This window comes from Pyrgilauda ruficollis, unplaced genomic scaffold (genome assembly GCF_017590135.1).
Source record: "Pyrgilauda ruficollis isolate IOZ18807 unplaced genomic scaffold, ASM1759013v1 scaffold40, whole genome shotgun sequence".
Lineage (NCBI taxonomy): Eukaryota > Metazoa > Chordata > Aves > Passeriformes > Passeridae > Pyrgilauda > Pyrgilauda ruficollis.
Window position 1 is genome coordinate 11,759,958 of NW_024525490.1, and position 24,912 is coordinate 11,784,869.

The 24,912-nt window shown below is 39.6% G+C and overlaps 1 protein-coding gene across 3 annotated transcripts in view; it reads left to right on the top strand.

The window, feature by feature from the left end:
- Nucleotides 1-111: 111 nt before the first annotated feature.
- The window catches only part of MYO6 (myosin VI), a 101,820-nt gene continuing 77,019 nt past the window's right edge, over nt 112-24,912 (top strand). For all 3 annotated transcript variants that reach the window (XM_041477475.1, XM_041477476.1, XM_041477477.1), the window contains exon 1: nt 112-169. The gene's annotated coding sequence lies outside the window, so the exon portion shown is untranslated. The remainder of the gene's footprint in view (nt 170-24,912) is intronic.

Below are 24,912 nucleotides of genomic sequence, written 5' to 3' on the forward strand. Positions count from 1 at the left end.
GCTGCCCCCGCCCCCGGCCGGCCCTGTGGCGGTGACGTCCCGGGCCGGGCCGGGCCGTGCCGGGCGGCGGGGGCGGCGCAGAGCAGCGCAGCAGCGGCAGCAGCAGCAGCAGCAGCAGGGCTGGCAGCGAGCGGGGCGCCGAGCGCAGCAGCACCACCTCCATCAGCAGGTAAGGACGCGGCCTCTCGGCCTCCGCCGCCCCGTCGTACCCCCGGCGGGAGGCGCCGGCCCGGCCGCGGCGCTGCCCCTCGGCTGCCCCCGCCGCCCCTCTCCTCTCGCCCGGGCAGGTGCGATCGGGCCGGGCCCGCGGCGGGCAGCGCTCCGGCCAGCGCTCCGCGGGACAGACCTGTCGGAGCCGGAGCTTAGAATCCCTCTGGACTGTGCTTTACTTCCTTAAATTAACTGGCATGGAAATTCTTTCCTTTGTGGGCTTGTTTGGTTTTTTTTAGTATCATCCACTGTGAAATTCCATCCCTTGCTCCAGAAACATTTCTCTGCTGGTGGGATTGTCCTTGTAAGCGAAAACAAAATTTGTATAGCCTTTACTGGCCGAACGCAGTACGACTGGTAGTTCAGTGGAAAAACATCTTCTGGAGTATTTCTGCTTGAAGTACTTTTGCAGGCTGCGGTTTGGAGAGCAGCGTGTGTCACTGTGATGTACAGCTAAAAACCAATTCCCCATTCCTGTAACTTGCATCCATTCCTGAATAGGAAAGCTTAAAAGGGTTCGTCTCCTTAATGGTCTAGAATACAACTTGCAGTGCAGCAATTATACTGTTGGTGCTCGTCTACCACTTGGCTCTCAGGTTCTGAACTAGTAAATGCCACCAAGGCCTGTAGGATGGAGGTAGCTGAATTAAGAGTTGGCTGGTTCTGTAAAAGGATGGTTGTTATCTGTGGTTTCAGCGAACACTGCTGTCTGCCAGCCCTGTTTTACAAAGGTGCAGAGAAGTCGTATGTCGTGACTTGTGCCCTATGGTGCTCCCGGAGGGAACAGACCTTTGAGGCGACCTAATTCCTTACAGTTCAGTTGGCATCGCCGGTCTGCGGGCGGCCTATGGACTGGGTTCACAGCCAGCCGGGTACAAAGGCCACGGGACTGAGTCTTCCTTCTGTTGCAAGTGTGACAAATTAACAGGGTGGAGATGAACTCGTGAGTTAAATGTCATCTGCGCTTTTAAACTTTATTTTTTAGTGGAAAAAAAAAAGCCTAACAAAATTAGAAATATTTTAATTTTTCACATGTTAATTTTTAAAACTTAAAAGTATAAGCAAATGTCTTGCAGTATTTGTTTAAATACAACAAAACTGCTAACACACAAGTTAACTCTTAAATGTTTATAAAATAACTGCAAAAGAAAGATCTCAGTGTTGTTGAGATGGGAGAGTAAATATCAGAATTATCAGAGCACCAGTTCCAAACCTTTGTGATGTTGCTTTTAATAACGCAGAAATTAAGATTTAGTTTGACAGCATTTTTAGTGGATGGGTTTTTAATGTGTCTCAGTTAATAAACTATTTAGTGAAGGCACAGTTATGCCTTTGACTGTAAAACTATAAAGCCAGCAATGCAAACATAAAGTCAGTAAACTTTCCTGTGAGACTGAATAGCTTTCTGAATTAAAACCATGTCAGTATTAGTTTGCAGAAATTCTAAATTGAACTAATTTCCCCACCCCCATTATTGCTAGTCAGAGGGGACATTCCTCTATAATCTGCACTAAGTACTGTGTCCTTCAGCCTCCGGCATTGCCATGTGCCTTTGTTTTGATAATGGGTCAGAATTTTGACCTATTAACAATAATGTTCTCATAAGGAAGGTGAACCAGTGCTTCCTTGTGCCTGGTCTGCCAGGGTGGAGAAGGCTTTGTGACCCAATCTAACCTTTGTATTTTTGTGGTATTTGATAACACTGGTCTGAGGAAAGATTTCAGGTTTTAGAAATTTTGACAGTCTTATGTGGCAAAGTTGAGTAGGGACTTTTTATCAGAACAAAATGTAAAAGCATACGATTAAGCTGGCAGGTTCAAAATGAACAAAAGGGGTGTGTTTTTGGTTTTGACCCAATGTGTGGTTAGTTAAGCTTTGGAAATCCTTTCTGAAGTATGTAGACATTGAAAGTTTACAGGGACTTGAAAAGCAGCCGGACAAATTAATGGAAGAAAAACCCACTAAGCCTGACTTGTGTGGAGTACCTGAAATAGCTCAGGGAGTCACCAAGCTGAGCACAGAGCTGGAACAATAGGCTGGGAAAATATCGTCAATTATTTCTCAAATTTTTGTATTAATTTCAGGCATTGACATAGTGCAGACAACAGACCTGCCTATCTGACCCATTAGGGCTGCTCTTAGGAAAATTGTTCAATGAAGACTTTGAGAACAGCTGAACCAAAGGGACCAGGTGTAGAGATAACGAGTCTAAGTGATAATTCTCAGGAAATGATTGTGAGTCACCATCAAACATGAGTTTAAATGGCGCTGGGGGCACTTCTGGCACCTTTGTACTTGTTGACATGGATATCTTTGATCAACAGAATTAGCACAAAATATGAAGGGGACTGAGTAGGGCTTTCAGACTCTGTTTTTGATGCTCTGCTTCGGAGGACAAGAGGTTTCTGATAAGTTCCAAGGCAGTATTTGAGTACAAGATACTATTTTCAGGAAGAAGATCCCATAATGCAAATGGGTAAAGTCAACTTGGCAGCAGTGCCATGGAAGCAAATCTGAGGGTTATGCGGGATCACAAGAAGCACAGGGATGCAGTACTGTTGAAGTTCAGCATTTAGCTTTTTGTACTAGTGCAGCTTAAGTTAATAGAGTAATGTGTTCAGTTTTGGCTACAGCCTGTTAAGGAAGATAAATTCAAATGTGTCCATCTACCAGAAACGGTCACCAGGGCTTAGGAAGGTTTTGGAAAATGGATTTGCAGAGAATATGTGTGTTTGGAAAGTGTGTTCCACAAAGCTAGACAAGCTTATTTCCAGCAGAAAGAGATGAGATGGGAGAACAGGAAGATGCTAGAGTATTAAAATTACTGAGGAATGGTTTGTGTTCTTCTGAAAGTGACTGTATCAAAAAAGATGAAACTAGTTTGCACCAAAGACTTGATGAAGTTCTTAAAATCTGTTATGCCTTAGGGAAAACTGAAAGAAACTAAGGTTGTGCAATCTTATTTCTGCAAAGGTTTTTGAAAGTCAAATAGTATTTGTGTTAAGGATATATTAAAAACACTCCTCAAAACTGTTTTACTTGTTCTCATGCAGGGGCTTGAGCTTGATGATTTCTTCAGGTGCCATCTGTATTTGGGCTTGAGTTTATGTGGAAAAAAAGTAATTTCAATCCTCAAAAGATGAACAGTTTCTCTGATAAAATCCTATAATCTTTCAGTTGCTGGTCATCTCATGTTACAGCTTAAGGCATTTGGTTTTAAAATAATTAGTGTTGAGGCAAACTACTGCATTTGACAGCAAAATGTTGTGGTTTAGGAGTATAGCCTGTAATACTGTAGGAAATGTAGGTGTACAACCATACTGTGATTTAAACCAGGAAAATCAGAGGGATAAAACCTGAGGTATTCATCATCTACTCTAGAATATACTGTGTGTGGCTTCATAACTTGTGTCCTAGTGTTACAGTGTCTTTGGGTCTGAAACACTTTTAAAAAGGGCTTTGTAAAGATGTAACTTTAAAAAAATTTCCCAAATATCATATGTCTCTCATTTTGTATCCACTTTTCAAAGTATGAGAAGGCATTTCAAAATGGCAACATTTTAACATAGCTTGCTATCTATTTAAGTTTCTACTTTGTTATTTCTTGGAATGACTGTTGTAGTTTTGTAGTAAATGCTAGTGACAGTGACTTGTGTTTCTGAAGTATTGATAGATACTGTATCAATATAAAGAACACAGAAAATTGTCGTTTTTGAACTGACAGCTGTGGATGAATCTTCCCTTCCCCACTGAAAAACCCAACAAAACCAGCAGCTTTGCAAAGCTGAATGAGAAGCATCAGCAGCCTTCATGGTTTTTACGAAGGCTGTGATGTCAAGAAAAGGACAGATAAATCCATGGGCACTTTAGTCTGGTAGACTGATTTCTGTAAGTAATGACCATATAAATTTAATATATGTATTTTATTGGGGAAAGCATGCTAAAGCTGCCTTTTGATAAGTGACCATCTTAGACTACCTATTAAAAAAAACTAATTTAGTCAAAGCAAGTTCTTATTTTGTTGTTGTTGAGCTGTGTGTAGAAACAGAGCAGAGGGTGATGAGGCTGGGGAGGGCTGGGTCTGTTTGGTCCTGCCACTGTGCCAAGGTGCTGCAGCTCCAAGGCAAAGCCTGTTGCCATCTGTGGACAGCATAGCCTGGCCTTGAAAAGGTAGTTTGGTGCTCCTTGGTGCACCTACACATCCTAACTTCTTCCTGCTGCAAAGGGAGTTGCAGCCAAATGACATTTAACCTGCAGATACAGTGCTGGCTGCTGCTCCTGTAGGCATGTGTAAGCTCTGCGAGCTAAATTGCAGCTACTGTCAGTAGCAGGGCATGCATGAACGCTTGATTAAGTGTGGGTTGGTGTCTGGCTGCTGTGGCTGCACTGCAAGTCATACCCAGGCATTGTGCCACTCCTGAAGCACTTCTGTCAAGCCAAGGGACCTTCCTTGTACAGTGAATGCTTCTTCTTCCTCTGCACATGTCTGGGTGAAGGGCAGTTTTTTCTTGCTCCAGGGAATGAGAGATGGATGAGGCATCCGGAATTAAACTTCGCTTTTTGTATGCACAGCTTGCAGCGCTGCTGCTGTGCAGAATGTGGCCAGTCTCCAAACTGGGATCCAGTCCTGGCAGCACCGAATGGAGAGGCCATGAGCACTGCCAGAACTGGGGTGGCCACATCTGTATGTGCATCTTTTAGGGCTTGTTCCACTCTCAGAGAAATTAATGAGAAATTCTCAGTCTTGAGCTGAAAGTCTGAATGAACCCTGGTTTTGTAAGTGCTCAACAGAAGGCCTTATTTATAATAAAATAAATTTTTTTTTGTTTTTTAAGCAACATCTCTTTAGAGAGCTTGTTGAATTTATTTTGCAAAGGTAATTAAACAGACAAATTAAGAGTATTATTTACATGGTGGATAATTTTTTTCACAAGCAAATTTGTTTTCCTTGTAATTAACAAGACTTAGCGGACAGATTTGAAATTTGTGGAGAAAAAAAAGAGAAGTAGAGAATTTACCAAAGCCAGTTGTTCACAAAAATCTCTTCAATATTAGCAAGATCTCTGGCTGTATTTCACAAAAATAGCAGCAACTTTCTGAATTATATCTAAAAGTTTCTATGGATCCTTCAGGCCTGAGCTGAAGCCACTGAAATATTGTTGCTTTCTGCATATTGAGCAAATTCAGATTTGTATGGTCCAGAGCTCTGTCCCTCTTATCTGCTATATTGTCTTTGTTGCCATGCACTCAGCAAGGTTTTGATCATGTCAGGTGCATTCTCAGTGTTCCAGACGCAAAGGAGCCCAGCTACAAGGTGATGCCGTAGTAGCCATGTTAAGGAAGAAGCTGCCTGTGGGAGGACAGCATGTCCTTCTCCAGTCCTTATATGTGATCTGTGATCCAGTCCTTAGGTGTGATCTGTGCAGGAGGTCATGCCTGTGGTGAGCTGATGACACCCCTTCCGAGTTCACATCTGTGCTTTGCTCTCTCCTGATTTCTTCAAGTGCAGTCTGTCACCGCTGCTCTACAGTGAGGGAACTGACAGCAATAAAACTCTTTAACCAAGTCCTCTGTGCCAAAGAGACAGTTTTGCTGTGTTTCCTTTTGCCTTGTTGAGGTGAGCACTGTGTGCAGGCACACCAAACCTGCTTATCGTGGCACTCTGCTTGTTTGAGGGGAGGCATTGGAGAGTTTTGCGGAGGGATGCTCTGTAGCTGCTCAAGGTTTAGCCATGTGCAGTAAGCTTTTGTGATGTTGGCCTTGCTTATGTACTGCTAAGTTTCCAGGACAGGCAGCAGAGCATTCAGGAGTGAAGAATCTGACAAACATTTTTGATGACTTCAATTTTAACAGTTCTGTCGGGTTGCAGTTTTGTAAGCAGTTGGGCTGAGGTGATTGACTGCTGGACCCTGAAAGGAGAAAATCTTAATGGCTGCATCTTCTTGCCCTTCCCAGCAGTGTGGATGGTAATGGGGCTCCTTCACACCCCAGTGCAAACAGCTGGCTCTGCAGAAAGCAAATCCCATCACCTTTCTGTTTTCCATATCTGTCAAAATCCATATCCATATTTCCATTTCTCTCTGCAGAGGTAGAGCAGCAGAGAGGAGGGGAGGCAGACAAGGTGTGATCAGTTGTTGTTCAGCTCACCCTCTCTCAGGAAGCCACAACCTATTCTGCAGTCTCTTAGACCTGTGTAACCTGCATTGCCTCTACCAAAAGTTAGACAAATGTCTCCAGAGCCCTTTGCAGAGAGAAATAGAGACATAAAGAGTATACACAGGGAAATTAAATACAATCATAGAATCATGACCTGGGTCAGGAAAGACCCTAAAGATGATCTAGTTCCAACAGTTCCTTCTGTAGGCAGGGACACCCAGGCAGAGTCACACACATGGACAGAGTCACATACACGGACAGAGTCATAGAGTAGGATGGGAGAGGATTGTAAAAGATCATGGACTTCAAAGGGCCCTAGAATAATATGGACATTTTTTACTGTGTAAAAATAAAAACACTTGGGTTTAGTTCATGTTTTAGGGGTGAGAATGAGTTTGTTTTGGGGGTGTTGTTTGTTTGTTTGTCTTGGTTTTTTGTTTGTTTTTTGTTACCTGGGATCCTTTACAAAGAGAAAAACTGGTGATATAAAGAATTGTCTCATTTTTTAGGCTCCTATGGAGTTATTTTTTCAGTGTTTGCTGATTGCTTTAAAGCCTTGGCAGTGTTCATGCAGGCAGCCTTTATGACAGGAGCTTGTGTACACAAATGGCATTCTGCAGTGGATTCTATCTCTCTGCTGTACAGCAAGGAGTGTTACTTATGTGGACTTGCCAGGAATGATGCTGTTTCTCCTCTCATACTTGTTGGCTTACTTTTCAATGAGAGTACTGCTGGGCCTGTCAGTCCTCCTCTTCCGATTTTTTTCCAAAACAGAGCCTCTCATGGTTTTTACAGATTTCAGTAGCTGATCTTCTTTTGGCTGTGATTAAGAGCATTGCTTCAAATTTCAAAGTTCTTGGGAAACTTTGAGGAGAGGAGGGCTGTCATAACTGTGTTGAATTGGGGCTGTTGGGAACAAAGCACTTCTGTTTCTTTTGTACACGTGCAGTTTTGCAGATGGTGGGATGATCTCTGTCTTCAGTTGTCATCCCATTACAGTACTCTTGCATCTTCTCAAACACCTGAAATTAGTATGGTCAGACACTTAATCTTGGATTATTTGGACCTTGAGATAGCGTTTGGTTCACTGCATGAGTGTCCTCTATTAATTTTTTTTTTTCTTTGGGTGTTTGGACATGCACTATGGAGTTTTGAAAAAGTCTTACACCTTAGTATTTTTAAAGATAATTTATGCAAGAACAAATTTTAAGCTTTGTTTAGGGAAAGGATGTTTTTTGAAATACCTTTTATGTCATATTCTGATGGCAATCTGAAACAAATTTTAGCTCTTGTTTTATGTTTTGCTGTAAAGTTCTACATCCTTTCAAAGGAAAAAGATTATTTCTTACTAACCCAGGGAGAGGAATGTTAGCCATGAAGTTTCTTAGCCTTTTATCATGCTGTACAAGTCATGTCTTGCTCAAAAGGTCAACACCCACAGAACACGTTATTTTACAGTTCAGTGGTCTAAGTAGCTGCTTTTCTTGTGGCTGTAGGAATCTTTCCTATTATCAATGCACATGCAGTCTTTTGATGATATGACATCTGATGCTATGGCTATTTTTGGGTTATGTGCTAAATCATATATATTCAACACCAAAGCAGCAATGACAAACATAAATAATGTGTTGACCATATACTCTTACAGATTATTCTTTCAGTTTAAATCCTTGCAGCTTTTCCCAGTTTTGCATACATGTATGTATTTTTGTGAAATATTACATCAGATTTCTTTTAACTTAGAAGTAAAAATAGTTTATTTTAGCAGCTGTTGGAGTTTAGCTTCTTTGTTTCTGTTGCCACAGAGTTCTGTGTCTGTTCACATAGTAGTCAGCCTAGCAAGGGTTCTAATAAATAAAGCTGGTTCATAGACTTTCTAGTTTTTTAAATTGCTCTTTGCAGCTTCTGTTACAGTCTGGGATCAGTTACTGATCTCTTTCTAAAGAGTTGTTTTTTAATGCCTTAAAAAATGCAGTTATATTATTTCCTGATATTTTGTTTGTTTTTGCTTAATAAAAGCTTGGGATTTTGAGTGAGTAATAAGTACTGACTGCTTGAGTACATAGGATGGAAGTGGAAATTTATATGGTTTTAAAAAAAGCCAAAACAGCTGTTTGAGATGAGTTGTTTTAGTATTAATCCTGGTCTCTTTACAAATCCCTTTGGGAGAGAAGAGGGCAGACAAAAGGCACTTCATGTCACTGGCGTGTTTACTGAGTGACTCTGCTGCTTTAGCCCAAGGGAGGAGGTGGAAGCAGGGGAACAGGAAACTACTGGGAAGAGGAAGAGTATTTTGAGGTGAGCTCCTTCTTAAAGAACAAGTGAAGGTTGATGCCTAGGTGGGAAAGTCTGAGGAGCTGAGAGGACCAAAGGGACCCCAGCAAGAGGAAACACTTGAAAATTGTAGTAGAAGAAAAATGACTGCTTTTGTGCAAAACAGGTTAGCACCGGGGGCTGCCCTTCCTACCGTGCCTGGGCAGGACTTTGAAGCAACGCTTTCCTCATCAAACGTAAGATGCTGCCTGATCCCTGTACATGTCCAGGCACTGACCTTGGGTGTGCCTGCTGTGGGTGTAAGACCACAAGACCTTGCAATTTGAGCTAAGTATTTCACCCCAAGACAGGTAAAAATTTTGGAGTGACATCTGAAGGTGTGCTAAGGTGTGGTTAGTGGTAATTAATGAAAGCTAATTGGCTTATGTTTTTCTAGGACTCAGCATGTTCTCTCTTGTTTCCATTGGTCATCTTGTTGGAAATGTCCAAGTAGTTTTTAGGATCCAGGTAAGACAGGAGCCTTCTCAAAAGGAGCTGTTACTTCCTCCACTGTACATACTTAAGGGAGAAATTTGAATGGGCAAGATGCAGCTGTGCGTGAGGCTGCTGTAGCTTTGTTTTGTTCAGTTTGATCAGCTGGTTAATTTTAAATTCATGGCTTAATTTTGTGTGGAACATTTTATAGGCAGGCAAACCCACAAAACTCTAACATGTAATCTCCAGTCTGACAATGAAGGAGGCACATCTGTGTTAGGACTTTCTTCCCAAGTGTTTAATTTTATTTTGTTTCAGGCCTTTGTGTAAGGAAAAGCTGTGTAACTTGCACACATGTAAAGACAGAGGAGAACTGAGTTAATGTGAAGTAATAGCCATCTTTTAAGAAAAAGTAGTTTTATGTTATAAAAAATTAGCCTAGTAATATTACCAAGCATGTGAGCAATGTTTGCTGATTGGTGAGGGTGCTGTTTATTTTTGATGCTTGTGTTTAGCAGACTTCAAATTACTACCGTTGAAAAACAAGGATGGTTTTTTTCCTTTTTTCTGACAAATCACTTCCCTCAAGTATCTCCGCAAATGTTCGGACTATGCTGTATTTCTAACATGAGCTAAAAGCTTGTAGTAATACGTAGGGAAGTAAAGGAAAACTACTGTGCCTTCTCTATTATTATACTCCTGTCAAGGTCTTTGCATCTGTTTCAACACTAACCAGAAGAAAATGTGGGAGGAGAATGAAAGCTTTTTAAAGTCTTCCCTTAGCTGAGAAGAATTCCCCTTTTTTCAGGTACCAGGCTGTCTTCCAAGGGCTTCCATCCAGCTGGGACAGGAATGGCATGGTGTGGAGCTTGGGCACTGCAGGCTATAGCAAGTAATGGGATGCAGACCTTGGTTCAGTGATAGCTGATATCACCTCTTTGCACTGTTGAATGTAATGGCAGTCAAATTTTGACCCAGATGCATGTGATAGCATTCATTTGGAGCTCAGTGGAGTGTAGAACATAATGAATGCTGCAGTGGATGTTGTTAGCATGTCACCTGGACTTGCTTCCTGGGTTGCACTGTGTCTTGCCCGTCATTCATCTGCCTGGATCACTCTGGTGCAATCTGGATTCTGAGCTGATATTTTTTGACAGCTTCACAATGTGTCTCCCTCTGGATCAGACTTCTTTTTTCAAGATCAGCTTCTGCCCCTAAAGAATCTCTGTGTAAGTTATTCCCAGGACACATGCTTTTTTTTTTTTTTTTTTTCATTTATGTTACACTACTTCCAGGATATCCTGCCTTTTGTGTTTCACAACTTGCTGGCAATGGGAAGGATTTGCATGGCGTCAATCCTACAGATGAGCATGCAGCTTCGCAGGCTCTTTGTCGACTGGCTATACCAAATCAGATTGCAAATGGAGTTTGTACAATCGAGCAAGTAAAACTGGCTGCATCAGTGTGGTTTTCTGAGGATGAAAGAGATGCTGGCTTTTGCTTTACTTATCAGTCAGGCTTGGTGTCTAGTCATAAGGGTAGTGGAGAGATGCAGGGCAGAACATCTGGTAGAAGCAGAATTTGAAGATTGGGAAGAGAGTTTAATCAAAATCTGTGTTTTCTTCTTTGTTTTCTGCTTTCCCTAGTGAGGAATAACCAGTGTCATACCAGTTAGCCCTGGATTGGGAATGGCTGTAATTACTTGAAAGCTGTCAACCTACAGTTAACCCTGCTCATCAGGCTGAGGTTTGGGGAGTGATGTGCAGGACACATTTGCTGCAGGGAACATTCCTGTCATGGCAAGCTCTGCTCATGTGTGCCCAGCACTGCCTGGGAAGCCCTACAGAAGAATGTGCTGGCTCTCCATGCGAATCAGCAGGAAGGAATACTTTGTGTTGTTGCAGGCTATTGTGAGTTGCTGCTCTGACAGGGACTCCTTTGGCTTTTCGCAGTGGTCCTTACACCAGATGATAACGTGCTGAGCTTGTTCTGGTCAGCAAAGCCCCTTGTCACCATGCCAAGAGCACCCTCACAAAGAAAGCCCTATGCCTTTCACCTCCTAAAATGCATGTGGATTCACTACATTCCTGGATCAAAGTAGAAGTCAGTCTTCCTGTTTTGAAAAAAACGGAAGTGTGGAGAATACTGTTGCTTTGAGATGAAGATCTGCTTTTCAGGCTAATTTTAGGTGCAGCTTAATGTGTAAGGAGGAGGCAGTTTAGAGTTGTCCTCGACAAGAGGGCATCCAAAATGATGAATGCTGGTGTTGAGCAGGGTGGTGTAGGCAGAAGCAGCCACATGGGAAAGCATGATCTGGAGCAGTGGCTGCTGAGCCGGGTGCATGCTGGACAGGGGAGGCTGAGCACATGTGATTGACCTTTCAGACAGAGCCTTGCTGGCTGGGCTCAGAGGCTCAGCACAGGGCAGGATTAGCACAGCTCCACTGGCAAATGGGCAGCTGTGGGCCTCTTGTGTTCCCCAAAACAAAAAGCAGTTCAGAGCATTGCAATGAGTTTTTAAAATTACAGTTTTAACTCTAAATGAGAGTTTCTTTCTAGAAAGAAACTTTTTTTTTTTTTTTTAAGGCATTTTGAGGCTGGGTGAAAAGATAAGCTAAGGGATACCTGGAGAAAGGGGAGATGCCAAGTATTGAAGGAGATGAAAATTATTCACCACAATCAAAGCCTATCCTATCCTTTTATTCCACTGCTACAATAGAAGAGCAAGTCAGGCAAAAAAATCAGTTGTCTGTGCTATACCTCCCTGATGCTTTTCAGTATAAATCTAGTTCAAGAGACCTTTAGTGGTAAAAGCTTATAGAAAGGTTGCTGTAGTTATTAGAGCACTTCCTGGGTGGCTCAGCCTTCATCTCAGAAGCCACACCTGGTATATTAGGGTTTCCTATGCTGTTATTTCTGTTATGCTGGACACGTTCCCAGAATTCTGTCAAAAGCTTCTGTATCAAAGGAGGATCATCCCACAGCACAGGCTGCTGAATGCGTGGAGAAATTAGGTAAACTACAGCATCCAGTAAAACTTGAATGAGTTTTATAGAGTGGAAGCTGAAAAACTAAATGCTTTTTTTATAACCTTTGAATTATAATTATGTTTCTCTCTTGTACTTGAATGTCAGCAACTTTTGCTAACTTGTCACTTCTAAAAAAACATTTATTATTTCTTAACAGACATGCAGTGATATTTTTATTTTAGGAAATTTAAATTTGTATTCTTCACAGGTCATAACACTGGGAAGTTAGCCAGCATGTTTCACCCTTGTGTCTGAAGGCAGCATAGAAACTGGACGTGCAGGCATTTGAGAAGGCATTTGATTAATCTTGTTTCCTTTATTGTTCCCAAGTTATTGGAGTTATTCAAGAGGCATGCATTTTTTTTTTTTGAAGTTAGAGTAAGCCATAATAGCCAGCAAGTTCTTTTCATTAATCACCCAAGTAAAGCAGAAACTCTGGAAGCTGTGAAATTCCTCTGAACAGAACATTGATACCAAAATGCAATGGTTTGCATTGTTCTTTATTTATTAATAGAAATAGTTTTTATTATGTTTTTTTATTTATTAATAGAAATAATAAGAATTCTTCAGACTTTTTGTCCTTCAGTCAATAAAAGGAAGCACATGCCTCCGTGTAATTGAAGACAGGTATGCCATTGTGGAGGGTGGAACAGGACTCTTTGTAAAGAGGGGTGGAGTCTCCATTAAGTGGTGTGATGGGTACTGATTCATATGTTGATGCATTTTGCAAAATAGGTCTGTTGGTTGGTTGTGTTTTGTTTTGACTTTTTCTTTAGTTCAGTGGGTTGAAAGTTGTATTATTGGGCTGCTCTGTACTACATTTTACTCTTTTTGAATTCAGTTGTTCTTGAGTTCTTGCCTCAAGACTTCACGTAGGTCACTGGGAGGAGGCTGAACCCCCTGTGATTGTTGCTGTCTCGGCACCAAAGGAACTGGAGTTTTCTGGGTTCCCGAGGAAGCGCCTGACTTGTAACAATCCTCCAGGATCTTAATTTTACTTACATTCTACACAATTGTTTCTTTTACACTGTTTTGATTTTTTTCTAAGATGACCTTAGAAGATCTCTAATCATATGATGATGTCAAACAACTGTACTTAAAAGTTTTTAGTTTTTCAGTTCCCATGAATAATTCAAACCCAAAAACTCATCCCCAAGGAGGACTTTTTACTCTAGAAAGGAAATACAGAAAATCTATGAGGAGTTTACTGTTAGCTTCCCGCTGCCCATCCAAGATGGTGCTCAGGTTATTCAACCATGTGAAGAAACACCCATCATGAAAGCAGATTTGAAACATTTCTATTTGCAAGGAGGAATTTGAATTAATGATATCTAACTTTTGTGTTGAATTCCTTATCACTGTAGCTTAAGCTCCCATGGAGCTCAAATTTTGGGTGAAAGAAAAGATACGTGAAAAAAAAAAAAAATCTATCTGAAATAAAGAAATGTATTTGCTGGAATATAGGAAGTGCTGAAGACTTCCAGACTGGAGTTCTAAATAGAGTGCTTGAGAGAACTTGGCTTGCTGCACTGTAGACCACAGGTCCAGGAAGCTGAAGAGGATGCTTTGGAAAGCCTTGAGAAGGAGAGCAACAGGTTGCCTTGTTGTGGGTCCACTGATGATAAGTTTCACATGACTTCACAGTCTTTCCTTCAATAGCAGTACAGTCTCTTCTGCATTGTATTCCTCGTCTTTTAAAAACTAGTTACATATTAGTTTTCCATGAAAAAAAACAGGGACTGTTTTGTGGTTTACTATTTTGTAATCAGCAGGGTGAGGGTCTTGCTTGTAATCAGGAGTATGTCAATTAAATGTTTTTGACCAGAGGACTTTGCATGTGACTTTTTGACCTGTTTTCTAGGCTTTTTTATTGACATCATTAGCATTTCTGAGTCCATGGAATAACTGTAAATGCTGAAGCCAGCCAGGAATCTGTCTGGTTCTCAAGTGTTTTTGTCAGAAGTCATTAGTGCTTACCTTTGGCTGTGTCTGTGTATATACTGAAAAAAAACCCAAAGAAGTTGCTTTGCAGACTAGGTGTGACAACTTGTAAATCAGATAGAGAAATATTAAACTAGAAAGAAAAAAAAATAGTCTTAATTTAAAATCTGTGTGAGTGGTTAAAAGTAATTCTTCAAAACATTTTCAAAATTGTGTTTAAAATAGTTTCTGTTTCTAGTCTATGTAGTCTCTGTTTCCACTGGCTGTGTATTACAGCTTTTTCTGCTAGATTGAAATATTCTAGTTTGTTTTCCATGTAAATATTACATGTACTTAACCTGTCATTACATGACCCTTACCGTTTTTTTATTTGGCAAGGAGTTGTTTAAAACCAGATGGAATTTTTGTGTGGCTGGTGCTGAGCATTTAGAGGAAAGTTGTGCAAGGAGATGTCTTGCCTTAACCTTGGAAGAACAAAGGGATGTGTTTTTGAGGTTAGAAATTAGTAATAATGTATTTTCAGTGGGAAGGATTTTGAAACTATTGATTTAGATTGTTCTAGAATTGGAGAAAGGCTTTAAACATCCTGCTTTTGATCACAGAAGGTGTTAGAAATAAAAGAAAAAATATAAGAAGATTTAAATATCTTTGAAGCATGCTTAAGAACTATTTCACGTTATCCTCTTCTCTAATTGATTAACTGGATAATAGGTTTAAATGTACCAAAGAACAAAACCCCTGGATTTCACAGCAACTGATCTGAAATTATCTAATTAAGTTTGGGTTTCCCTCTTGAGTCACCTGGGTAAATCCTAATGATTTATAGCAGATTGCATTAAGTTGGGTTGTGCCTGTTTCTTGGAATTAGTGTTGAGAGAATTAGAAATTTCTTCAAGAATGTCAGATAAAAGTACTGAGTGGAAGTGTCTGTTTGATGCTTTCTCGTGCCCCTCACTCATATAGGCAAATCCATTTGATTACCTTTCTTGATGATTTTGATATTGGGTGTATTGACAGCCTGTGGTATTTGTAGGCATGTAGCTGAGACATGGTTTGAACCTGTGATGTCAGTTTTGCTCATTAAAAAATCATTTAGTCTTTGATTTCTGGACACCCTGAAATTTCTGCTGAGCACCATTCTGATGAATTTCTGTCATAAATTTAATACGTGTGGGGTCTTTGAAATATTACTTTTTCTTAATCTCCTCTTAAGGGGCTGCCAAAGCAGCAGTTATTTTTAACTGTTCTAGAGGAGTGTTATTTAAATCCTAAATTTTATAGGGGCCATATCTTTGTGATCTACAAAAGGTGCCCTACTTTAACAGTTGAGAAACATAATGAATGTGAACCATCCTTGACATGAAATAGCTCAAGGAAACTTTGGTAGTAAGTTCCAGAAGGTTTGCTAATGGAGGTTTGTTACATTTTCCTTTTTTTCCCTTTATGTTGCACAAACACAAGAACGAAAAATACAGTTGGTTGATAAATACTATATGTACTTTCTTCTTTTGAAATGTTAAAAAATTGTATTTACTTTCTGATGATCAAAGTCATTATTTTCTAAATTGGCCTTGAATATCTGAAATTAGGTTGTGTCCAAATAATTCAGGCCATGGTTATATGTATTTTAGACTTATTTAAATTTTTTTTCCTTTTTCTTTTTTTTTTTTTTTTTAATGTTGTAGATAATATCAGTTGGGAAGATAAGAACACTTGCTGAACAAAATTTTCTAAGCTATAGAAAAAAACATTGGGTTTGGGAAGGTCTGAGTTTTAAACCTGAATCGTGAAAATATTAACGTTTTGGATATGACTGTATTGCTGTTTCAAATATTTTGCTTTTAATAAAGGGAAACTTTTATGTCTACAAAAGAATTGTATGCTCCTTGAGTCTACCTGTAATTGAAAATTCATGCAGACTTACTTTGTTTATTTTTAACATGGAATCATAGAATGGTTTGGGTTGGAAGGAACCTTAAAGCTCGTCTAGTTCCAACGCCCCTTGCCATGGGCAGGGACACGTTTCACTAGACCAGGTTGTTCAAAGCCACACTTTCGGGATGGGGCATCCACAAGTTCTCTGGGCAACCTGTTTCAGCAGCTCCCCACCCTTGTGGTAAAGAATTGCTTAGAAGTACAGATCATACATGTTGGCAGAGATATTTTTCTGTTGTTGCTGGGACTTGTATTGCCTGTTTTGGGAAGAAGGACACCAAGAAATGGGAAATGTGACTCTTGTCCTGGGTACCTCTTATCCTGGCAGAGGGATGAGAGATCTTTACTTGGGTTTTTTTGGTGGTGGTATCTGTGGTTTTGTGGGGAAGAGTTAACATTGCACCAATCTCGTATTTTGGGAACTATAAGCTTCTGCGTGTGAGCCTTTTGCACTCTGCTTGAGAGTATTTTTAATGGTATCTTTCAGTGTGGTTTTGAAACAATTTGAATTTATTTTTTACATATTGTCCATAAATGAAGTAAAAGTTTACTTTTTATAATGTGATGTTGGAACAGGAACAGAAATTTTTTCACATGGTTAGGTCTGCGCAATTGCAAATGCTAGCTGTGCTTTTGACTTAAAGCCCTAATTCAAATCTCTCCTGTCTGACAAGCAGCAGTAAGATTAGTTACCAGAGAGAGGGATCTATACCCCAGTTTTAGACAAAACACGCTGATTAAAGTTATTTGTAGGCTGAGTAAGTACAAGCCTTTGTTTGGACTGCTGAACAGGGTTATGTCGAAACGTGCAGGAACAGGACTTACTCGCATTCCTGTTGCTGTTGCTTCCACATTTCCAGTCCACAGCATCATCTGATATGGAGCCAGTGGTGAGTTACCAACTGAGCATGCAAGTAATGTTTTACTTTGAGACCTGTTTGATTAGACAACAGTATCTCCGTGTGTCGTTCCACAGCCGGGGAGAGGGCTGCTTGACAGGCACTTGGGGTGCAGTGTCCCTGGGTGGGCTGGCCAGAGCTGCCTGCTGGGGGCTCAGAGGATGGCGACTGCCAAAGCATCTTGGGACAACTGAGGTGGAACTAAAGACAATTTTCATCATACTTTGTGTTTAGAGGGCGAGATCACTACAACTATATAAGCTCTAAAGGGTGGAACTTGTGCTTGGCTGGTGTTTGAACTCTAAGAAGCATAAATTTAAAGTATTGAACATTGGAGGTCTAAGGCAAAATTTTTGTGTTGTAGTAGCAATAGTCTGTCCTTGAGGAGGAAAGAAGGAAGAAAAACATAGTTTATGTTACTTAAAACAACTATCTTTGTTTAAGGCTGTTTTTCCTGGTTAAGTGATGATGTGTGATTGGTAGCTAGATATTATATGATCACTCATGCCCAGTATTAAAGAATAAAGCCTAGATAAAAAAGACAATAAAGTTGAAGGACAGATAAAAAAGGGGGGAAAGTACTGTAAGCTGGTTTGTCACTATATTAGAGCAAGAGTCTTTTCTCATGCTGGTAACCATCAGCAGCTGGATAAAGAATGAGTAGAGGTGTGTCTCCATTAGTGTTTTAGTTCATCTTTAGTTCATCTAGGAGTTTACTATTGTACTGAACCTCGCGGTTGTCTGCACTTATGGCACTGCAAGCCCAGGCACCAAACTGGATCCTATTTGGATGAAACCAACATGGAAGATGCTCCTTAGACAAACACCTGATAGTCTGCAGCTGTGAATTCATATTCAGTCAGGGGGACCAGACTAGAAATACGTGATACAAACTAGAATTATAAAACCCTCCAGATGTGCGGAGTATGGGCACTTGTCCCTTGGTGCTGCTGTTTCCCTGTTATGCAGTTACTCCTATTGTACTGTGTTATTTGCTAATAGAGGTGTATCCCTTCAGTTTAAAACTTATCATTCAGATTTATGTCAGGGAAAATAATGACTTGAAAGAAAAAGTGCAAATAAATATGCCCTCTGTTCCTGAAATTCTCCTTTTATTGGCATAATGGTTATTGTTAAAATCTTTACAATTAGTAAAAAAGAAAAAAAAAAATCCAAACCAGAAATATCTTAAATTGACCATTCGAGTCTTCTATAAGATGTCTTTGATTTTGAACGCATCTTATTTTGTTTGCCCTACAGTGTGTTCAGTTTAATTAAAAAATATTATTGGAAGGACTAAAAAGCAAGAAAATGAAAGAAGTGTGTTACTTAGAGCTGAAAATAATACAGGTGTTTTCATTTATCATTTTGTTTCTGAGCTGAAAATTATTGTTATATGCTCCTAATCCCACCACAACGTTAAATTATTGAACATTTGTTAAGAGAGGAAAATGAAATTGAAACTAAATACCCATGTAATTGAAAAAGAAAAAAGAGCCCATGATAATTGCAATGTATTTTTATTTAGCAGAGCTTCACTCTGATGTCTGATGTTAGATCCACTACTCCCTTAAAAATGTCTAACCATCAGATTGTCACTGGATTGACAGTTCTTGAACATCTAGATTGAGATCATTGCAGCTGAATTAAATAAAGACTGCATGGGCAGGACTTGGTGACCTTATTTTATTTCTAAGACGAGTTTCCTAGCCTCTGGAGATTCATCTTTTGTATAAAATCTTTTGCATGGTCTGAAATGAAGGCTGAAGTGCCACGAATAAATGCTTTGAGCTGCTGACCCCAACTGGGAAATAACAGTGGCAGCATGACCGTGCTCATTCTCCCAGCTGTAATTGTTCAGGAAGTTTTGAATTTAAAAACACCTGAGCTGCATTTTGTGTCTGAATTTACACCCTGACTAGCAGCTTTCCTAACTCCACTTCTTGCTTGTTTGCCAAAATAAATAGCCTGATCTTAGCATGTGACTGTGGTGGTTTGTCCTCTGCACGAGCTTCTGTATAGAATTTGTAATTATGCTTAAGGGCTGGTCCTGGGAGCTGTGATTCTGCATAAATTGTTTTCAGTTTACTTTCACGTCAGATGTATTGAGACTGTGTGTGCTTGTTTGCAGCCCCAGGGGTGGTTCTCTTTGCTTGCCTTTGCAGAGAGAGTGTGTTTGCTCTGTTGCCTGCACAACGACATCTGCTATTGAAAACCTTAAAGCTATCCCAGGCTTCTTCTAAAATATGCATTTGGCTAAGCCTGGTTTCTTATAACACTTGGGCAGAACATTTATAACCATTTTCATTGTGTTGTTGGTTGGTAATTTTTACTCTTTGTTGACTTTAACAGAATCTTGAGCAGGGATGCCCTTTCTTGCAGCATGCATGTTAAATTAATAAATAACATTTTATACGTGATGGGGATGGGCAGTAACATTCAGGTAATCTATTTGAGATTAAAATCAGTTGGTGAAATGCAGTTGGACTTTGATCTCAATCTTCTAACTATTTTCTGAACAAGAAGTGAGTGTGATGATCTTGAGCTGGATTTCTTGTAACTCATGGTTCATAAAAGTATTCTGAATCAGTAGTAAGAAAAACAAGCTGTTTGTCTTTGGCTGTGGCAAAATCTGTGCAAAGATTAGTCCAGAGTCTATAATCTGCATGACCCTGTACCAAGGTTTAGGGATCCCTAGAACTTTCTTAAACCTTGCAGAGAGCAGTGTCTTGCCAAAAAATGAGAGTTGAGCTGTGGTCAGGATGTGGCTAATGTGGAAGTTGTTATGGCCTGCAGTTTTCCCTGCTGCCAAGATCCTGTCAGTGCTAATAGCAGATTTTGTCTGGTTTGTTGCTGCCAGATGCCAAGCCTTTACAGTACTTGGCCTTCTGTGAAAATACAAAGCATTCATGAACACTACAAGAATTAAAAGTTATTTTAGAGTCACAATATGGTTTGAGTTGGAAAGGACCTTTAAAGAGATAAAGTCTTACCCCTCTGTCCTCACTAGGTTGTTCAAAGCTCCATTCAACCTGACCTTGAAGGTTTCCAGGGATGGGGCATTCACAGCTTCTTCAGACCAACCTCATTGCAAAGAATTTCTTTTTTACATCCAGTCTAAATCTATCCTTTTTCAGTTTAAAACTGTTGTCCCTTGTCCTGTTACTAGGGACCTTGATAGAATGTCTCTATCCACCTTATAGGCTTCATTTATGGAAAGGCCATCATAAAGTCTTTCCTGGAACCCTCTCTTCTTTATTCTGAACACCTCCAACTCTCTCAGCCTTTCTTCATTGGAGAGATGTTCTAGCCCTTTGATAATTTTTTATGGGTTTTAAGTGTATTTTATTCCTAAATCATATACTCCAGAATTTTTTTTTGAGATTGAGATAATGTAAATGATCTTTATATTTTGTTGTAATTTCTCGTTTTTTGTCTCATAGTGATGGGTCCATTATATTCATCTTTCCAAGGAAACAAAGGAGTTGTTGACAAAACATGTTCTGTGTCACTTCTTGGAGTAGCTTTCTTGTGTTTGCTATTAAAATTGTCTTAAGTGACTCTCATGATTTTTTATGTTAAGAGAAAGCTTTCAGTCACCTCCCTCAGAATTACTGTTATCAATGAGATCTGTGAACTTGGCAACAGGTTCTATTTATTTATTTATTTATTTATATACAATATTTGAGTAGATTTTGACAAGAATATTCTTTTCTTTAGTTGCATGTTTCTGAAGGGAAACTTTCTCCTGAGTTCACTGGTCCACAGCAGATTATCTGTGTTTCAGCTCATTGCCTATAAAATACACCCATACTTTTTGTAATAAGTACAAGCTGATATGGAGAGAGGAAAAAGAAGTTTGAAACAGGTAATGTAAGTGTTTTTAGGAACTAATTCTGTCTTTGAAAGAGTTATGGATTCTGTACAGCGAGGGATGGCAATAAACAGTTCCTGGATTATACCTGTTAATTCACAGATGCTGATTGTCATTAGTTTCTAGTATTTTCTCCTCTAATAAAGTGGCCAAATCCAAGTTAGTACTATTTGAAAACATCTGATTTACTTGCTATTTGTTATACTGGTAGTAAGTCAGAAAGTACAAATATATTTTTTCCCTGCCCAGGCTCTTTGTATTGATTGAGGTCAAGCATCTGAGGTTTTCTGCACATCCTCTAGCAGCCTTTGATGCTGCCATCTGAAGCGCTTAGTTTATTTGACTTGACTTGGCTCCTGGCTGAGTATGTATTCTTAGTTTTCTAAAATATCAGTCCCATTTACAGTGATACCAGGAGTTTGGCAATGTTCTTTATAGTCGTACTTTAAAAAATCTTACCAGGCAAATGTGTCTCTGTTCAGTTATTTATGCATATGTATTTATCAAACTGATAAAACTCAGTGCAGGTTGGTTGGTTGCTTATTTCTGTATTTACCTAGTTTCATTTGATTATTCTGCAGCGAAAGGGTTATATAGCTGAAGTTCAAAACTTGACAAGACATGGGTTCAGAGAAGAGGTCAGAGGGTGTGTTGGTCACCCCCAGGAGCCCCTGGGGTATTTCTGAATTATTCATGGAGGCAACCATGGAGAACCAAGTTACTGATAGGCTCTGGCTTATGATTCAGCTCTTGACTTTCTCTGCTGGAATTGTAGGGCTGCTTGAATGTCAAGGGCTTAGCATCACTCATCTAAAAGTACAAAATAGTTGGTGTTGTCACTAGGTAGTGTAGGCTTTATACTTCAAGTATTTTTCTTTACTAAGAAAGAAAATACTATTAATATTTTAATAAAAAATATTTAAGTTGTGCAGAGTTCTTGAATTGCTGGTGAATTAACAAAAATTCAAAAGCAGTCAAAAGTGGGATTTGTTTTGCGGTTTATATTTTTCTGTTTGCTTTGGGTTTCCCCCCCCTTAAATTGGTGGTTAGGAATATTCTGATTTTTTTGTATGGAGGATATGAACTTTTTTTTGGGTTTATCTGTGTTCATATGAGTTAGAATAAATTACTGGGATTCAGTCTACCTCAGCCTCTTTTTGAATCAGCTGGACAAAAGCTGGTATAAAATGCAATATATGCTTGCTTTAACTGGTTCAAGGCCCTGCTGTCTGCACCAAGATGTGCTTTAGCCAGTATTGATTGTGGTCTACAGAAGATTAAAATTCTGGTGTCCTGATTGCTTATCATAATGGTCAGCTTCTGCAGTTCAGATTATGGAAGCCAGTGACCAGGTATTGGTATTTATATGAAAAATAACCAATGTTTATGATAAGTGACCCATTTCTTTTAAGTATTTGTGAATCAAATTAAGGACTTTCTTAGTGGTTTTTTTTTTTTCATTTGCATAAATAGATTTTCTACTTTTTGTGCTGGAGGTGAGGTCCCTTGTATTTGGTAGACTTAGGCCAATTTGCTTTTGTTTTGCCTTGTATACGAAGCTCAAAGAGAGACTGTTGGGTGCATAGGCTTAAAAGAGAATAAACATATCAGTTCTTGTATTAGGTCACCTGAAGATGAGCAATAGCTTGGCAGCAGCACATGCTGGGTGGGGAAACAGGGCACTCTAATTTGACAGTTGGAGAGTATGAGATGTAGAAGATGAATGGGTGGGGAAGGCTAAAAAATGACATAACTGGAGGAGAATTTAAAACTCGTTAGCTTAGAGAGAGTCATCCTCAACCTTCAAGAAGTATTTGCTCTTTCTCATGTTTACACTTGGAAAAAGTGGCACATGAGGATATAAACAAATACACTGGTAAGGTGCTAGCTGAAGGGGTTTGAAGTTACTTGACCTTGTTGAGGCTGCTTGTGGAATATGATTTAAGCCATTATGCTTGAGCACTGCTGCCAGTGGTGACACAGCACGACTACTGCCGTGGAGATAGTTAATTCCAGAGTTCACCTTGTCTGCTTGAACTACTCCAGCTTGATCTGCAGAAGTGCATCCTATGTGTTCTTTATATATGATGAGATGGCTTAAGATACTTTTGATTTTGCTTTGATGTCTTTGTCTGTTTGGTGACTTCTGCCTTGGTATGTCTTTTGTTCCCCTCTCACTGCCTGCTGGTTTCACTAGGGTTGACTGGCAAAGCCTGAAAGCGTGAAGTTGAACAACCTCTTTCAAAAGTGTTTTTATAGCCTTGTTAGTTCTGTTTTTTCTAGTCCTCATTTCTCTTTTGCAATGCTTCTGAAGTAGTGTCCAGACAATAACTAAGGAGCTTTTTCTTTAATTTCAACATTGCTGCTCAAATTTGATACTGTGTTTTGTGTTTTGCTACTTTTCCTTTCTGCTTGTTGCTGTTACTGGAGCAGGCATTGTTGTTGGTTGAAAGTGCTTATGCAGATCCCCTTGGCATACTTAATTCTTGGTTTGTCAGGAAGAAAATAACTCAGGTTATTTTAATGAACAAGAACTGGGACAAAGACCTCTCTATTTTCTTAGTAGGAACTAAAATAAGAATAATGTTTTTGAGAGAACAGTAGCTTAAAAAGCTGGCAGAAGAGCAGGAATTGCAGAGGAAATAATCAGATCTTGTTGATTCTAATACAAATTGAGTTATAATTTATCAGGGTCGTAGAAAAAAAGACCACAACCTCTGTGGTTAGAATTTTACAAACTTACCAGCTGTACAAAATCCATCTCGGTCTTGTATAACAGCAGTTAAATTGGACAAATATTTGCTAGTTAACATGACATATATGTTGCTGTCTTCCTTTGCTAAGTCTCACTTGATCTTCCATCTTCCCCACTCTTTGTCATCTTCTCACTTGTTACATTTCATGAGAATGTTTGCTGTTTGTCCTCTGCTGGTGTACCACAACTGATCTTTTCAGATCACTTGTCCAGCCTCTCTTGTGGGCTCATTTCCTCTGCCACATCTGCAGAGTTGGTATGTTTGTTAAAATTGCCTAAACTCTCCTTCCTCTGGATTTTTTCTAAAGCTTCCCTGTAACCTTCAATGGCAGATTTCCTTGTCCATGTGCGATTTATTTTTATTTCTTGAGCAATACTGAGAATTTTGCACTTAGTAAGCAACACCTGAAAGACACTTGGCCTTTCAGAAATCTGTTCAGTTGATGTAGAAACTATTTTGATTAGCTTCCTACAATAGGTGTTTTTTTAATGGGCTACATTTTTGTTATATTAAAGGTGCATAAACATTCAGAAGTGCTGATTGATTCAATATGATGCATTTGAAAAAGCATAAAATACATATATTTCAAAACAGTGTTCTTGGGCAAGGCTTGTATCGCCTCATTTTCAGGATGGTAACATACATGAAATTCAGCTGCTGTGGGGGAAATTTCCTACCATTAATAGAATTCTTTCTTTTTAACAGCTTGTTTTGATGCAATAGCCATTTAAATATTTGCAGATAAAGTAGTATGGGTTTTTTTTTTTCAAAGTACATGTTCTTGCTCAGACCATCTCCTGCCCTGCATCAGTACTTCTCAAGGTGGTCAGGAGGGGAACACACAGAGCAGGGAGCAAGGCCAGGAGGGCAGCTGGGGTGAACTGGCTCAAGCAGCAGTTAACACACAGGAAGGTGAGATGGTTTAGAGGAAGCTGTACAGGTCTTTGCCTAATCCTGATCCTACCACACCCGTTCTTCTGCTCCTTAAAATTTGTTCTTCCAGGATCATGGATGTTCCAGACAAAGGTGTTTTCAGAAATGATATGGAGTATTGCAGTTGTGTTTTACTGATTGGGAATTGCCATGTTTAATGTAGAGAAAATAAGATTTCTCCTTTGCTTAAAGCATGAGGGACTGTCTTGTCTTTTCTTATTGACTAGTAAACACAACAGCAGAGAAGGCATTTCCTGTGTGAATGTTAAATACAAGTGAATACAAATACAAAAGAGTGGTTCATCTGGAAATACTACAGAAATCAGTTTCTGCTGCTCAGTATTGAAAACATGCAGATACATGCAAATACACAAAGAAGAAAATGAGCATACTATGAGAATAATTTCATCAGCTGTTGTGCTCAAGTTGTCT